The sequence below is a fragment of the Pinus tabuliformis genome, chromosome 1_1 (genome assembly GCF_031772625.1).
Source record: "Pinus tabuliformis cultivar Carrire ecotype Pingquan chromosome 1_1, CPIR1, whole genome shotgun sequence".
In the NCBI taxonomy this organism is placed as follows: domain Eukaryota; kingdom Viridiplantae; phylum Streptophyta; class Pinopsida; order Pinales; family Pinaceae; genus Pinus; species Pinus tabuliformis.
Genome location: NC_142297.1, coordinates 539630713 through 539636423, shown reverse-complemented (window position 1 = coordinate 539636423; position 5711 = coordinate 539630713).

Here is a 5711-nt window from a genome sequence, read left to right as displayed (position 1 = left end):
CTCTCACATTGTTTATTTTCTGTGTTTTAGAATTCGTATGCAGGTAATTTCTGTACGGGGTTAAAACCTACACCTTTATGTCCTGCTCCTGGTTTTCCTTTGAAGGGATGTTTCTTCGCTCTCAATGCAATCTGCATTTGGAGGCTTCAGATTCATTCGCCTCTCTTCTTCTTGCATCAAAATCCCTGTCATATCTTCAGAGGTGGGAGATTTCTCCCTCGTTTTCTGCCTTGTAATAAACATATGAGAATCATCATTCATACCATTTAAGGTAATCGAGACGAGATCAATGTTGGACACTTTCACTCCTATATCACCCAATTTGTCTCTCAACACTTTGATCCGAGAGATCAATGCAACAACAGATTCATTCTCCTCCATTCTGATGGAAGGAATCTTACTCTTTAGAAACAACAGGTGATTTGTATTCTTTATCTCATACAGATCCTTAAAAGTCACCCAAATATCATTGGCATTTTTTCACTATTTGATGTGATAGATGATGTTGTCTTTCACTAACATCTTTAACAAAACCTTCACTTTATTTTCCCTCTTCTCCCAATATTGAATTGTTGCAGTTGTTCCACTTTCATCTGTAGTCAGCTTAACTTCGTCCCCATTTGCTATTTCCCATGCACTCGAACACTTTAGCAGTGTCTACAATTTGAATTTCCAATTGTTGTAATTTGACCCATCAAGCTTATTTCTCTCATTCAGATACGATCCTACCATGTGATTTTTCATCGTGACATGAGTGATCTATGGATATACTTCAAGATCCTCAATCTCCAACAATCGATCTGGTCACCATCAGAACTACACCCACACTGACGATATCAATCTCAAGAGAAAAGCAAAGAAAAAAGTAACAAAGGAGCGATCTCAGGAATGATTTTATTGGCCTCAATGCATCAAGGCACCACCAAAATAAAGTGCACCCAAAAAAAAACTACATCAAATGAGCATTGGATCGATCTTGACCTCTAATGCATCGAAGTCAGCTTCAAAAGAAAGAAAACAACAAAATTGAAATAGGGTACCATCCAAAATCATAGCAGACTTACAACACCAAAATCCATAAAGCACAAAATTGCAGTGAAGGTGTGAATAGTGGCAGCGAGCAAAACATTCAAAATGCTAAAGGAGAAACAATTGGAAGGGCGGGCATCTGATATGCCTCACAGAAATCAGAATTTGACATCAGCACAACACCACATGCATGTGATCTCGACTGTCAGTGTAGAGGATCGATCAAGGTCTTGTCAGAACTCACACTCTTTGTTCTGCGTGGAGGCACCACAAAACACATACCAAAAAACAAAAGATCTCACAATAATCCTCTCTGCAGTCTCCAATGATTTTTGATAGTCAAAATTCACCAATCAATCTCGAGCTTCAAATATTTTGATCTACCAACTCACCACAAATCACCACGCTTTCCGATCCATAGAAGCATGAATAAGCACCAAGTAGGCACCATTGCCTCCCTGACATAGATCCACAACACACTATTGTTTCAGCGGTGATGTGTTTCAACACTTTCCATGAACGGCGAGGGCACCCGGGCAGGCGAAAGTTATAGCCAAGGTGATCACCACGATCTACACAAACCCTAATATAAGCTAACAATCCAACATCCAGCTCACCACTACACCAGTCTAACAATAATCCACCACGATCTTCCAACTGCACACTGCCATGATGCTTCAAATTCCAAACAGTCACTAATCTCTACAATTTATAATTAGACTAATTAGGCTAGAGAAATCTTCCATCTGCTTGCTATTGTAGTTTATACAACTAAGATTGCTAGGTTGATGATATAACTCACAAAGTTTAGAGCATTAGCTATGGTATTGTGAATTTAGGGTAAAAGGAGAGAACTATTCGAGATATCCTACTAATTATGTGACAATGCCTCAATACACATATATATCATTAAACTACCGGTCGTATCTTTATCCTTCTTAATTATTATATTCTCATATGTTCTTTCCATGGTTGATGTGTTTTATACAAGCTAAGCCGTTGAACTTTGTTAGCAGATTATATTTTTTTTGCATTGGTTTGATTATGGGGAAAATGAGATTCGTCTTTCCAATCTATATTTAGGCATAATCCTATGAATTCAAGTAGCAATAAGAATGATGTCACTTTCAGTGGCACTTAGGAGTATCAGCACTAGGTTGCGGATAGAACTAAAATTACTAATGGTTCTATACTATTTACTAGTTGAAAGGGATGCTTAACCTATTAGTTTTTTGGTTAGAAATGATTTCAATTTCTTTTCCCTGATATAAAATTTCTTAGTGTTTTTCTATACTAACATCTAATACTTCTACTAGGTTCATTTTTTTGTTTAAACAAATTTTGTATATAGAAATTTACTTTTGGGTTTTACTTGTGTTTATAATTACTGGGAGTTGTATGATTGTAATTACAATAAAGGTATTCAATGTTATATTATATTTAAGAGTTGAAAGAAACAAAACAAACTAAGAACTTAGTAAACCGCAACTACAGTTGCTGAATTACACAAACAAGCAAGAAAGCCGAGAGTGGATCATGTTTCCCTCTCACTGATCCTTCTATTTATAGAAAAATTTAAGTTGGTTACATCATCCAAACAAATAATTTTCTAGGCAGTGATGCCTCTTCGCATTCGAATCGATGCTGCACTTTCAAATTTGACGAGCTGAGGTGGTGTGATCAGGCAGTGATGACTGTTTGGAGTTTGAAGCATCATGGCGGTGTGAAGTGACAGAGGAATACAATGTGAAATAATTATTATTACATTCTCCCCCTTAATTATTTGACAAAAAAATAAAATAGCAAAACTTTGCTATTACATCAAAATGTTGTTATATCATACATACCCCTATGTTTTCCCTGTGAGTTTCAAACAATTCTTTTCCCAAGGGTTTGGTAAACATGTCTGCAAACTGGTCTTCTAATCTATAAAACTCCATACATATTTTATTATTTCTTACTAATTCACGAATGAAATGATACCTCGTATCAATATGTTTAATCTTCTTATGGAAAACATTATTTATTGATAATGCAATAGAATATTTTTTGTCACAGAAAATATGAGTTGTTCTTTCTGTTTATGCAACAAATCTTTCAAAATTCTTCTCATCCACACAATTTGACATGTTGTTGTTGTGGCTGCAACATACTCTGCTTGAGCTGATGATAGAGTCACAATGGATTGCTTCACTTATGCCCATGAAACTGCACCTGAACCAAAATTGAATACATACCCAGATGTGCTCTTTTTGTCATCAATATTTCCTACAAAATCATTATCTATATATCGAGTCAGTTTAAAATCTAAATAAGATGTATACAAGATACCATAATTTCTTTTTCCAGCAAAATATCTTAAAATCTTTTTTCCAACTAGCTAATGGGTACATTTCGGAGACTCAATGAATCTAGAAAGTAAACTTACATCAAACATTATATCGGGCCTTGTTGCAATCAAATACATAAGACTTCCAACCAATCGTTTAGAAAATTTTGGATCAATATTTGCACCTTGATCATCCTTACTGATTTTTGTACCAATTTCAATTGGAGTTACAATTGGCTTACAATTTTCCATCCTAAACCTTTTCAATATATCCTTTGCATACATGGATTGACAAATGAAAATATCCTCTTCAGATTTATTTACTTCAATACCAAGAAAATATTTCATTAGGCCTAAATCAGTCATATCAAATTATCTTTTCATGCTTGTCTTAAAATCATCTATTGAGAGATCTCTAGTGAAAATTAAATCATCAACATACAGGCACATCATCAAAATTTTACCTTCCTCGTTTACCTTTGTATACAAGGATGTCTCACCTGGACTCCTGATATTCATCAATTCTACTACACCATACTCGCGGTGCTTGTTTCAATACATATAATGATTTCTTTAATTTGTAAACTTTATCTTCTTGATAATCAATTTCATATCCACGAGATTGTTTCACATAAACCTGTTCTTCCAAAAAGACATTTAAAAATGCATACTTAACATCCATCTAATATATTTTCCATTTATTTTGTGCAGCAATAGCTAATACCATTCTTATTGTGTCAAGTCTATCTACAAGTGCAAAAGTTTTACTATAATCAATACGAGATTGTTGACTAAATTGCCGAGCTACATGTATTGCTTTATGTTTTCCAATTTCACCTTTAGCATTCAATTTAGTTTTATAAATCCATTTAACACCTATCATATTTTTACCTTCAGGAAAAACTACAAGTTCCCAAGTATTATTCCTTTTTATAGAAACAATTTCTTCATCCATGGTTTTTATCCAAACTTTTTCTTTCATAGCTTCATCAAAATTTACTGTATCATATCTAAGTAATGCAAAATTTGAAACTTGATCTACTTCATCATTTTACTCATACAATTCCTTTAAACTTCTAGTATTATGAACTTTGATTCTATTCTTTAATGTAGCTATTGTAGGATTAGATTCATTACCCACCTAAGATGTTGTTTGTTGTCCACCATAACCTCATGGTTCGCCATGTTCCTAATTTCTTAATGTTCTAAATTCTAATCGACTAACTCTTGGTGATTGACTTCCTGAAGTGCTTGAAACAGGTGGATATTGAATTGATTTTCCATCTTGTACTTATGTCTCATCTTCATTATCATGTCCATGAGATAATACGACTCCCTCTACAACATATTTATCTATGCTTCCATCCCAAGCTTCTTTTTCCTTGAATTGAACATCTCTATTGTTAATATATTTCTTGGTGATGGGATTATGGAGTCTATATGCTTTAGATTCCTTACTGTGTCCAATAAAGATAAATTTCTCACTATTATCATATAACTTCTTTCTCAATTCTTTAGGAACATGTGCATAAGCAATGCATCCAAAAAATCTTAAATGAGATATATGACAACTCTTACCATTTGAGGCTTCTTTGGGAACTCAGTCCTTTATGCTCTTAGTCGGGTTTCTGTTAAGAATATAAATAACACAAGCTACTGATTCTCCCCAACATTCCTTTGGTAGATGCTTTTCCTTCAACATACCTTGAGCCATACTCATAATAGTTAGACTTTTCCTTTCAACTATTCCACTTTGCCGTGGGGTATAACGTGCAGTAAACTGCCTCTTGATTCCATGCAATTGACAAAACTCAATGAAATATGTTTATCATATGTTCACCACCTCTATCTAATCTCAAAATTTTAATATGCTTTCCACTTTCCTTTTCAACCATAGCTTCAAATATTTTAAATAGATAAAACGCTTCACATTTATGTTTTAGAAGATAAACCCATGTTTTCCGATTGTAGTCTTCAATAAAAGTTAAAAATTAAACATTACTAGCCAAAGAAGGTGTTTGAATTGGTCCACATAAATCTGTGTAAACAATCTGCAATGGAGATTTCACCCTATACGAAACTCCAAATACACATTTTTGTCTATAATGCTTTGCAAATATACAAATTTCACACGAGCTTATTGGTTGTTGAACATTGGGTAACCCTTTCACCATTTGTTTCTTCTGTAACAAATATAGACCACCAAAATATAAATGACCATATCTTAAATTCCATAACCATGATTCGTCAAAATTCTTAGTTTTCTAAGCATTCAAGGAGGGATACAATTCATTTCTTATTATAAGTAAACACATCCTATTCTTTGTCATTTTTGCTCTTGCTATCAGCTATT